This window comes from Palaemon carinicauda, chromosome 22 (genome assembly GCF_036898095.1).
Source record: "Palaemon carinicauda isolate YSFRI2023 chromosome 22, ASM3689809v2, whole genome shotgun sequence".
In the NCBI taxonomy this organism is placed as follows: Eukaryota; Metazoa; Arthropoda; class Malacostraca; order Decapoda; family Palaemonidae; genus Palaemon; species Palaemon carinicauda.
In genome coordinates, this window is record NC_090746.1 from 116,041,451 (window position 1) to 116,053,950 (window position 12,500).

The window sequence follows — 12,500 nt, forward strand, 5'->3', positions numbered from 1 at the left end:
TTATTTATCTTAATATTGTTACTGTTCTTAAAATATTTTAGTTTTCCTTGTTTCCTTTCCTCACTGGGTTATTTTCCCTGTTGGGGCCCCTAGGCTTATAGCATCCTGCTATTGCAACTAGGGTTGTAGCTTCGTAAGTAATAATAATAATAATAATAATAATAATAATAATAATAATAATTCGTCTGCCGTAAAACGAATCTATAACAATTCTTATTCTCTCAAGGGGTTAACTACTGCACTGTAATTGTTCAGTGGCCACATTCCTCTTGGTAAAGGTAGAAGAGACTCTTTAGTTATGGCAAGCGGTTCTTCTAGGAGAAGCACACTCCAAAATCAAACCATTGTTCTCTAAGTCTTGGCTCTTTAGTTATGGCAAGAGGTTCTTCTTGAAGTACACTCAAAAATCAAACCATTGTTCTCTAAGTCTTGGCTCTTTAGTTATGGCAAGCGGCTCTTCTAGGAGAAGCACACTCCAAAATCAAACCATTGTTCTCTAAGTCTTGGCTCTTTAGTTATGGCCAGAGGTTCTTCTAGAAGTACACTCAAAAATCAAACCATTAATCTCTAGTCTTAGGTAGTACCATAGCCTCTGTACCATGGTCTTCCACTATCTTGGGTTGGATTTCTCTTGCTTGAGGGTACACTCGGCCACATTGTTCTATCTAATTTCTCTTCATCTTGTTTTGTTAATGTTTTTATAGTTTATATAGAAACTATCTATTTTAATGTTGTTACTGTTCTTAAAATATTTAATTTTTCCTTGTTTCCTTTACTCACTCGGCTATTTTCCCTGTTGGAGCCCCTGGGCTTATAGCATCCTGCTTTTCCTACTAGGATTGTAGCTTAGCAATAATAATAATAATAATAATAATAATAATAATAATAATAATAATAATAATAATTCTTAATTTCATTATTTCTGAATAATTCTATTTTGTTTCTGAAATCATCTAGAAGCACTTGCCAATCCAGAGGGTGAATGGCGAACTCTAAAGATGAGTGCCAGACTAAAGGGAATTGCAAAAGCCTACGTCTATCTGAGCCGTGCGTTGAATACTGAATAATTTGCTCACAGCCCCCCCCCCCCGTAACTCCCTCATGCGTGTAGGTGAGAAGGAACAGGTCAGTTTTTTCTTTAATTCAAAAATCTATAATGAGGAAAACATTAACAGATGAAATAGATTGCTATTTTATCTTGTTTTTCTTCCTCTTGTTATTTTCAAGTTTATATAGTTCATGTATGAAAAGTTTATTTTGAAATTATTGTTCTTAAACTTCTCTTCTAGTTTTTCCTTATTTCCTTTCCTCACTGGGCTATTTTCCCTTTTGGAGCCCTTGAGCTTAGAGCATCCTGCTTTTCCAACTAGGGTTGTAGCTTAGGAAGTAATAATAATAATAATAATAATAATAATAATAATAATAATAATAATAAATACTACTACTGCTACTACTACTACTACTACTACTACTACTAATAATAATAATAATAATAGTAATAATAATAATAATAATAATAATAATAATAATAATGAACATGTTTATCTATTTGCTGTTTTTTTTTCCGTCAGTGAATTGTGTCACAAACTTGAAATAAGTTTTCCCCCTAGATAAAATTAATTTTGCAACTATTATTATTATTATTATTACTATCCAAGCTACAACCCTAATTGGAAAAGCAAGATGCTATAAGCCCAGGGGCTCCAATAGGGAAAAATAGCCCAGTGAGGAAAGGAAATAAGGAAATAAATAACTGAAGAGAACAAATTAACAATAAATCATTCTAAAAAAAGTAATGTCAAAAGAGATATATCATATATAAACTATTAACAACGTCAACAACAAATATGTCATATATAAACTATAAAAAGACTCATGTCTGCCTGGTCAACAAAAAAGCATTTGCTCCAACTTTGAACTTTTGAAGTTCTACTGATTCAACAACCCGATTAGGAAGATCATTCCACAACTTGGTAACAGCTGGAATATTATGCTATCCGTAGCCTTTCTTGCATTTATTCTATAGATTTACAGTCTCTAATAATGTTTCAGTCTTCCTAAGATGGTTAATTTTCTTTTCTTTTATTTTTTTGGCGAAGGGTAGGATTCACCCATATCTGTTGTTTAGCTTATTTATTTTTTTGTTTGTGAGCAACTTTCTCTATTTTTTCCCTATTGGAGCCCTTGGGCTTATAGCATCTTGCTTTTCCAACTATGGTTGTAGCTTGGCTAGTAATAATAATAATAATAATAACAATAATAATAATAATAATAATAACTTTACACAAAAATTGGGCTTATAGCATCTTCCTTTTCCAACTAGGGTTGTACTTGAATAATAATAATAATAATAATAATAATAATAATAATAATAATAATAATAATAATAATAACTTTACACAAAAATTCGTGTACCGATTTAGACCAAATTTGTAGCCATGTTGGGTATGACCCAAAGCTGAAACTGTAACATTTTGAATAAAGTACATCAAAGATCATGATGAGGGGTAGATGGAGATGGTTTAGGCATGCTCTTCGCAGTTCCCAAGAGATATTAGTTCACCAAACGTTCACTTGGGCTCCACAAGGCACTAGAAGAGTTGCAAGACCCAGGCCTACATGGCTGAGGACTGTGAAGCATGAAGTAGGGGATGATGCAGATGACATCAAAGTACAAGTACGTAGCAGTATTATTATTATTATTATTATTATTATTATTATTATTATTATTATTATTATTATCAAATGCTAAGCTACAACCCTCGTTGGAAAAGCAGGATGCTATAAGCCCAGAGGCCCCAACAGGGAAAATAACCCAGTGAGGAAAGGAAACAAGGAAAAATAAAATATTTTAAGAGTAATAACATTACAATAAATATTTCCTATATAAACAATAAAAACTTTAACAAAACAAGAGGAAGAGAAACTAGATAGAACAGTGTGCCCGAGTGTACCCTCAAGCAAGAGAACTCTAACCCAAGACAGTGGAATACCTTGGTACAGAGGCTATGGCACTACCCAAGACTAGAGAACAATGATTTGATTTTGGAGTGTCCTTCTCCTAGAAGAGCTGCTTACCATAGCTAAAGAGTCTCTTCTACCCTTACCAAGAGGAAAGTAGCCATTGAACAATTACATTGCAGTAATTAACCTCTTGGGTGAAGAAGAAGAATCGTTTGGTAATCTCTGTGTTGTCAGGTGTATGAGGACAGAGGAGAATCTGTAAAGAATAGGCCAGACTATTCGGTGTACTAAGAAAATAATAGCAATGTTGAGCAATTGGCAAATATTTTGTTAGTTTATTTTTGTTTATGAACATTACGCAAAAACTATAGCACCAATTTCAACCAAACTTGTTGGTTGCCGGTTTAGTATGTGGCCTACCTTATTTATTCTGGTTTAGTATGTGGCCTACCTTTTTTTATTCTGGTTTAGTATGTGGCCTACCTTTTTTATTCTGGTTTAGTATGTGGCCTACCTTTTTTTATTCTGGTTTAGTATGTGGCCTACCTTTTTTTATTCTGGTTTAGTATGTGGCCTACCTTTTTTTATTCTGGTTTAGTTTGTGGCCTACCTTTTTTTATTCTGGTTCAGTATGTGGCCTACCTTTTTTATTCTGGTTTAGTATGTGGCCTACCTTTGTTATTCTGGTTTAGTATGTGGCCTACCTTTTTTATTCTGGTTTAGTTTGTGACCTACCTTTTTTTATTCTGGTTTAGTATGTGGCCTACCTTTTTTTATTCTGGTTTAGTTTGTGGCCTACCTTTTTTTATTCTGGTTCAGTATGTGGCCTACCTTATTTATTCTGGTTCAGTATGTGGCCTACCTTTTTTATTCTGGTTCAGTATGTGGCCTACCTTTTTTATTCTGGTTTAGTATGTGGCCTACCTTTTTTTATTCTGGTTTAGTATGTGGCCTACCTTTTTTTATTCTGGTTTAGTTTGTGGCCTACCTTTTTTTATTCTGGTTCAGTATGTGGCCTACCTTATTTATTCTGGTTTAGTATGTGGCCTACCTTTTTTTATTCTGGTTTAGTTTGTGGCCTACCTTTTTTTTATTCTGGTTCAGTATGTGGCCTACCTTATTTATTCTGGTTTAGTATGTGGCCTAACTTTTTTATTCTGGTTCAGTATGTGGCCTACCTTTTTTATTCTGGTTTAGTTTGTGGCCTACCTTTTTTTATTCTGGTTTAGTATGTGGCCTACCTTTTTTTATTCTGGGTTAGTATGTGGCCTACCTTTTTTTATTCTGGTTTATTTTGTGGCCTACTTTTTTTATTCTGGTTCAGTATGTGGCCTAACTTTTTTATTCTGGTTTAGTATGTGGCCTACCTTTTTTTATTCTGGTTTAGTATGTGGCCTACCTTTTTGTATTCTGGTTTAGTTTGTGGCCTACCTTTTTTTTATTCTGGTTCAGTATGTGGCCTACCTTATTTATTCTGGTTTAGTATGTGGCCTACCTTTTTTATTCTGGTTTAGTTTGTGGCCTACCTTTTTTTATTCTGGTTTAGTATGTGGCCTACCTTTTTTTATTCTGGTTTAGTATGTGGCCTACCTTTTTTATTCTGGTTTAGTATGTGGCCTACCTTTTTTATTCTGGTTTAGTATGTGGCCTACCTTTTTTATTCTGGTTTAGTATGTGGCCTACCTTTTTTTATTCTGGTTTAGTATGTGGCCTACCTTTTTTATTCTGGTTTAGTATGTGGCCTACCTTTTTTTATTCTGGTTTAGTATGTGGCCTACCTTTTTTATTCTGGTTTAGTATGTGGCCTACCTTTTTTTATTCTGGTTTAGTATGTGGCCTACCTTTTTTATTCTGGTTTAGTTTGTGGCCTACCTTTTTTTATTCTGGTTTAGTATGTGGCCTACCTTTTTTTATTCTGGTTTAGTATGTGGCCTACCTTTTTTATTCTGGTTTAGTATGTGGCCTACCTTTTTTATTCTGGTTTAGTATGTGGCCTACCTTTTTTATTCTGGTTTAGTATGTGGCCTACCTTTTTTTATTCTGGTTTAGTATGTGGCCTACCTTTTTTATTCTGGTTTAGTTTGTGGCCTACCTTTTTTTATTCTGGTTTAGTATGTGGCCTACCTTTTTTTATTCTGGTTTAGTATGTGGCCTACCTTTTTTATTCTGGTTTAGTATGTGGCCTACCTTTTTTATTCTGGTTTAGTATGTGGCCTACCTTTTTTATTCTGGTTTAGTATGTGGCCTACCTTTTTTTATTTTGGTTTAGTATGTGGCCTACCTTTTTTATTCTGGTTTAGTATGTGGCCTACCTTTTTTTATTCTGGTTTAGTATGTGGCCTACTTGGCTTGTTAGGTTAGGTAAGGTAAGGTAAGGTTAGGTTAGGTTAGGTTAGGTTAGCCCACATACTAAAACAGATAGAATTTCGTAGGCCACATTCGAAAGGTAGGCCATATACTAAACCGGCACCACTTGTTGGGCATGTGGGATATGAGCCAAGGATAAATCCATTAGATTCTCAAGAAAATACATCGAAGAACAATCACGCAGTGGAGTTGAGAACAAAATAACATCGTAGACTTAAGTTTGTTCTCAGCCCGTCACGATCTTACGTACCGCTTATCAAAAGAACAAATGACCTGTCATTCTGTTCTATTTATATTCTTTTTAATCATTCTTACCTTGTTTAAGAACAAAGAATGGAGGATAGCGAGAAAGAGATAAGTACGTGGAGTTGATGATAACAGTGACAGGAGGATATAGAACAACATTCGAGCTATATTAACATACTAGACCATGGATTGAATAGATGCTTGTGTGACAAAAAAAAAAAAAAAATATTCGTTGGAGGCTAAAGTTCTAGGCAATCTGTGTGTGTGTATGTGTGTGTGTGTGTGTGTGTGTCGATATTAATGCTAGAGAAAAAACCATAGATTAAGTAGAAGCTCATGAACATTATGGGAGAAAAAGAAATAAATCTTCGTTGGAGGCTAAAGCTCTCTCTCTCTCTCTCTCTCTCTCTCTCTCTCTCTCTCTCTCTCTCTCTCTCTCTGTGTGTGTGTGTGTGTGCGTGTGTGTGTGTGTGTCGACATTAATGCTAGAGAAAAAACCATGGATTAAGTAGAAGCTCATGAACATTATGGGAGAAAAAGAAATAAATCTTCGTTGGAGGCTAAAGCTCTCTCTCTCTCTCTCTCTCTCTCTCTCTCTCTCTCTCTCTCTCTCTCTCTCTCTCTCTCTCTCTCTCTGTGTGTGTGTGTGTGTCGACATTAATGCTAGAGAAAAAACCATGGATTAAGTAGAAGCTCATGAATATTATGGGAGAAAAAGAAATAAATCTTCGTTGGAGGCTAAAGCTCTCTCTCTCTCTCTCTCTCTCTCTCTCTCTCTCTCTCTCTCTCTCTCTCTCTCTCTCTCTCTCTCTCTCTGTGTGTGTGTGTGTGTGAGTGTGTCGATATTAATGCTAGAGAACGTTTTAGTTTATTTTCATGATCACCAGTTGATGTTTGCACCGAGGTCGTATGTCTTTGATCCTGTTCTTTACCACTCCTTCAATATAATTAAACCGACCTACATTCCATACTATCTGTCCTCATTCTAAGATAAAAGCAAGCACTTGTAGCTCTTCGATATGTAGCAAATTACATGATTCTATCAACCGAGAGAATAATTATTAACCAATTTATATGAGTCGGAAGGTGTTGATAACCGTGTCAACACTCGGTGTTGATAAGGAAGACGTTGATAATGAACTATTAGAAGATTGGAGGGTTGAACCTAAGACTTGGGTAGTCAACTTAGAAGTTATCTAAAGGTAGAAGAGACTCTTTAGCTATGGTAAGAAGCTCCTGTAGGAGGACATTCCAAAATCAAACCATTGTTCTCTGGTCTTGGGAAGTGCCCTAGCCTCTGCATCATGGTCTTTCACTGTCTTGGGAAGTGCCCTAGCCTCTGCATCATGGTCTTTCACTGTCTTGGGAAGTGCCCTAGCCTCTGCATCATGGTCTTTCACTGTCTTGGGAAGTGCCCTAGCCTCTGCATCATGGTCTTTCACTGTCTTGGGAAGTGCCCTAGACTCTGCATCAAGGTCTTTCACTGTCCTGGGAAGTGCCCTAGCCTCTGCATCATGGTCTTTCACTGTCTTGGGAAGTGCCCTAGCCTCTGCATCATGGTCTTTCACTGTCTTGGGAAGTGCCCTAGCCTCTGCATCATGGTCTTTCACTGACTTGGGAAGTGCCCTAGCCTCTGCATCATGGTCTTTCACTGTCTTGGGAAGTGCCCTAGCCTCTGCATCATGATCTTTCACTGTCTTGGGAAGTGCCCTAGCCTCTGCATCATGGTCTTTCACTGTCTTGGGAAGTGCCATAGCCTCTGCATCATGGTCTTTCACTGTCTTGGGGTAAAGCTCACTTGGTTAAGGGTACACCCAGGCACACTGTTCTACCGGTTTCCTTATTTCCTTTTTTTCACTGGGCTATTTTCCCTGTTGGATCCATTAGGCTTAAAGCATCCTGCTTTTCCAACTAGGGTTGTATCTTAATAATAATAATAATAATAATAATAATGATAATAATAATAATAATAATAATAATAATAATAGGAAAACTGCTCTTCCTAGGCTGACAAAGAAACTGAATACAATCTACATCAAACGATTTACTTGAAAATGAAGCCTTTCAAAAAGAGTATCTGTACAATAAACAAAGAAGCAGAAACACCTAATGAACTCGTAAAGGCATTTAAGATAATAAGTTATTTATGTTCTTATTCCGAAAAGATATCGAGCTAGTTTGTAACGTATCACAATTCACATATCATAAGTAAAATCTTTAGATTGAACTGACATAGTAAACCATTATAAGTATTTTCTATATTTATTCCTCACTGACCATAGTAGTTGAGACGCCAGATATTTAACTTCGCTCAATCGGTTTAGTCATGTAAACTTTGGAACGTGAAATTAAAAAAAAAAAAGCTAGTGTTTAGTAAATGTCTACTAATAAACAAACAAATACAGTTAGATCACTAAAAGAATTAATTTTAAATATGTTTTTCTAAGTGTATAAATCTCATAAACCTAAAATCACTTCAGGAATGCATAAGGTTAAGATAGCGATAATAATCTTTGACAAGCAAATGGAAAACTTACCTTCTATGGTTTCCGCTGAAGAAATATGAATAGAATGAAAATATCTTAACACTTTCATCAAACAACGTTATGAACTTTTACACTTGCCACGGCAATCAGCCTAAAAGCGTTCATGAAAATTACAAACACATCCAAAGACACAATTTCTTTTCTCTAAGGATGCAAGTAAAAGACTGACGATGTTACGGTTGATTTCAGAATTCATTACTTAATATTAAAAAAAAAAAAACTGGTTCGTTCTCAAAGTGCGCCGGCGAGACGGAAAAACGTTATCTTTGCGTAATCAGATTACAGGAAATTGTCCACTTAAACAGTTGACATGATTAAATTCAGTGCATGAACTTGAACAGATAATCAAGGAATTCATGGCAACTCAATGATAATTGAAAGTACAGACATATAAAGTTACCTAATACTTAGTCACTTAGAAACGAAGTAAACAACACAAGCTCCAGTCATTTCAGAGTTCTGAAATGACTGAGCGCTATCCCAGAACGCCCTATCTTGATATCATTTTTTTATCAGCTTATCGATAAGCTCTTGTCTTACTTATTAAGAGCAAAGGCTGTGTTATCGCATTTTTTAACAATCTCTTAGCGACTAGATACTGGTCATAATTATAGAGTGGTGCGGGGGAATTCTTTAGACTTAGAGTATTTGTTTATTGACTAATGCCCATTTACCCGTCAAAAATGACAGTAATGTTACAGGTGGGCTCGGCGGCTGGTATCAACCCTAGACTCATTTTTTCACTTCCTCCCCGAACTTCACTCGTCATAGAGAAAAGAGGGCGTGTCTTTGCCTAAACTGAAGCAACGAAATTTGATGTTCCTTAAAAAAAAAAAGAGGGAAAATATATGATAATAGGAATAATGAACAATGAACAGGTGGGCTGGGCGGCTGGTATCAACCCTAGACTCATTTTTTTCACTTCCTCCCCGAGCTTCATTCGTCATAGAGAAAAGAGGGCGTGTCTTTACCTAAACTGAAGCAACGAACTTTGATGTTCCTTAAAAAGAAGAGGGAAAATATATAACCATAGGAATAATGAACAATGAACAGGTGGGCTGGGCGGCTGGTATCAACCCTAGACTCATTTTTTTCACTTCCTCCCCGAGCTTCATTCGTCATAGAGAAAAGAGGGCGTGTCTTTACCTAAACTGAAGCAACGAAATTTGATGTTCCTTAAAAAGAAGAGGGAAAATATTATATAATGATAGGAATAATGAACAATGAACAGGTGGGCTGGGCGGCTGGTATCAACCCTAGACTGATTTTTTTCAATTTCTCCTCTCCGAGCTTCACTCATCTTAGAAAAAAAAAGAGGGCGTGTCTTTCCATAAAACGTAGCAACGAACTTTCATGTTCCTTAAAAAGAAGAGGGAAAATATTAGATAATAATAGAAGTAATGGAAAATTGCGTCTAAAGATAGGTTCAGGGGAAATAGTTTCCCAAAGCTGAGATTTAGATTGTTCTACCGGCAATCCACTTTTAGTCCTAGTATTGTTCCTCATCTTTGTATTACTCAATTCCTTAGCCCTTATACTGGTTAATGTTACATTTCTGACTATATATATATATATATATATATATATATATATATATATATATATATATATATATATATATATATATATATATATATATATATATATATATTCGTTTACGTCTAAGATCGCCCTTGTAACAGTTGCATATTTGTAATGCAGTATTCTCGTGATTTTGATAAAAGAATTTGTTGAATAGTCTTAAATAAGAATTGAATGGTTTTGCTGCTCTTAAAATATTTTATTTTTCCTTGTTTCCTTTCCTCACTGGGCTATTTTCCCTGTCTGGAGCCCATGGGCTTATAGCATCCTGCTTTTCCAATCAGATTGTAGCTTAGCATATAATAATAATAATAATAATAATAATAATAATAATAATAATAATAATATGTTTTTTCGTCATATCAAACACGTTATTTTTATCTGTATCTAAAATATGTTTTTTTGTTTTATATGTGGAAATTCAAAAGTTCAAACTTGCAGCAAATGTTTTTAGAGTTGAACAGGCTGACATAAATCTCAATACTTTATAGATGAAAGATATTTTAATGTTGTTACTGTTCTTTATATGTTCTATATTAATTGTTCATTACTTCTTTTGTAGTTTGTTTCCTTATTTCCTTTCCTCGCTGGACTATTTTTCCCTGTTGGAGAACTTTGGATTATATAATCCTGCTTTTTCAAAGTAGTGATGTGGCTAAGCTAATAATAATAATAATAATAATAATAATAATAATAATAATAAGTGACCATTACTTTGTGTGCACTAACATTGTGATAGTGTTTTATACTTTGTACATATTATCTGTACTTTTACAATGTGTTGTGATATATTAAAGACAAATTGTGAATGATATGGTCTTCATCACCTTCCTATTGATATGTCCCTTTCCCAGTTACTGGCGGATTGTTCAAATGAAGAGAAAAAGATAATAAGAACAATAGAAAAAGTTAATTACAAAATTAACGCCACTGAGGCAGCAATCACTTTCAATAAAACCTGCTTAAAAGAGGATCTACTCCTGAAAAATAATAATAATAATAATAATAATAATAATAATAATAATAATAATAATAATAATAATAAAAATAGAAATAATAATAATAATCATTTTAATAATAATAATAATAATAATAATAATAATAATAATAATAAAAATAAAAATAATAATAATAATCATTTTAATAATAATAATAATAATTATAATAATAATAATAATAATAAGTGGTATTATAATAATAATAATAATAATAATAATAATAATAATAATAATAATAATAATAATAATAATAATATTTATAATTTTAATGATAATAAAAATAATAATTTTGATAATAATAATAATAATAATAATAATAATAATAATAATAATAATAATAATAATAATAATAATAATAATAATAATGGCCACTTTTATGGTTGACATAAAGTTATCAGCATTTTCAGACAAGAAAATAAACTTAATCACTTCATCAATAATCTTTATTGTGGTATCAAACATATTTGGCTTCAATCATCAACATCATCTCATCCTACGCCTATAGACGCAAAGGGCCTCAGTTAGATTCCGCCAGTCGTCTCTCTCTTGATTTAAGATTAATGCTTCTCCATTCATCATCTCCTACTTCACGCTTCAAAGTCCTCAGCCATGTAGGCCTGGGTCTTCCAACTCTTCTAAGGCCTTGTGTAGCCCAGTTCCAAATGCCATTGAAGATTCAGTAAAACAAATACGTATTAATCATTGGCTTCAGTATACAGAAACGCTTACGTTTCTGGACTTAAGAAGCAGATACGTCTCCTTTTTCCGAAATAGTGTTATTTTCTTTAATTTTAAACATACAGTAAATATCAAAGTGATTGACATCTAAATACTTGAATAACGTTATAAACGATGTTGTTAATGTCAATCATTTAAAAAAATAATTTCTATCAGATTCAGTGCCGACACACCCACACAAACACACACACCCACACACATACGTACACACACAAACACACACACACGCGCGCGCGCGCGTACACACACACACACACACACATATATATATATATAGATATATATATATATATATATATATATATATATATATATATATATATATGTATATATATATATATATATATATATGTGTGTGTGTATACATATCTATATATACAGTGTGTATATATATACATATCTATATATACAGTATGTACATATATATATATATATATATATATATATATTGTATATATATATGTATATATATATATATATATATATATGTATACAGTATATATATATATATATATATATATATATATATATATATATGTGTGTGTGTGTGTGTGTGTTCCTGCGTATGTGTAGGCTATGTATGTATATGTATGTGAATAGGTTAGATAATATTGTGTTGATTAGGGACTGTAAAGAAACCGCATAAGCTGTTAAAAGAATTCCAAAGATTTCCAGGAAGAGAAGGTTTAGAATAAGTGTGAGAAATCCTAAGGTAATTATGGTAAATGGAAAAGAGGAAGATGGAATAATGAATGTTGAATGATAGATAAATGTAATGAGAAGAGATGATCTGACACAGTAAAGGTAAAGCCTGTAAGGTAGCAGGATGTTTGGAAAAGATTGGTCAACTTTAATTATCTGTGGAAGACAAGGTGGGAAGGTATGAAGAGAATTTTGAGGCAACTGGATGGTATTATTATTATTATTATTATTATTATTATTATTATTTGCTAAGCTACAACCCTAGTTGGAAAAGCAGGATGCTATAAGACCAGGGGACCCAACAGGGAAAATAGCCCAGTGAGGAAAGGAAACAAGGAAGAATAACATATTTAAGGAA

The 12,500-nt window shown here is 33.6% G+C and overlaps 1 protein-coding gene across 1 annotated transcript in view; it reads right to left on the reverse strand.

Annotated features, from left to right (window-relative positions):
- The window catches only part of LOC137616712 (adenylate cyclase type 2-like), a 95,027-nt gene extending 86,713 nt beyond the window's left edge, over window positions 1-8,314 (reverse strand). Inside the window, 1 exon segment of the mRNA XM_068346714.1 lies at window positions 8,115-8,314. The gene's annotated coding sequence lies outside the window, so the exon portion shown is untranslated.
- Window positions 8,315-12,500: the final 4,186 nt, after the last annotated feature.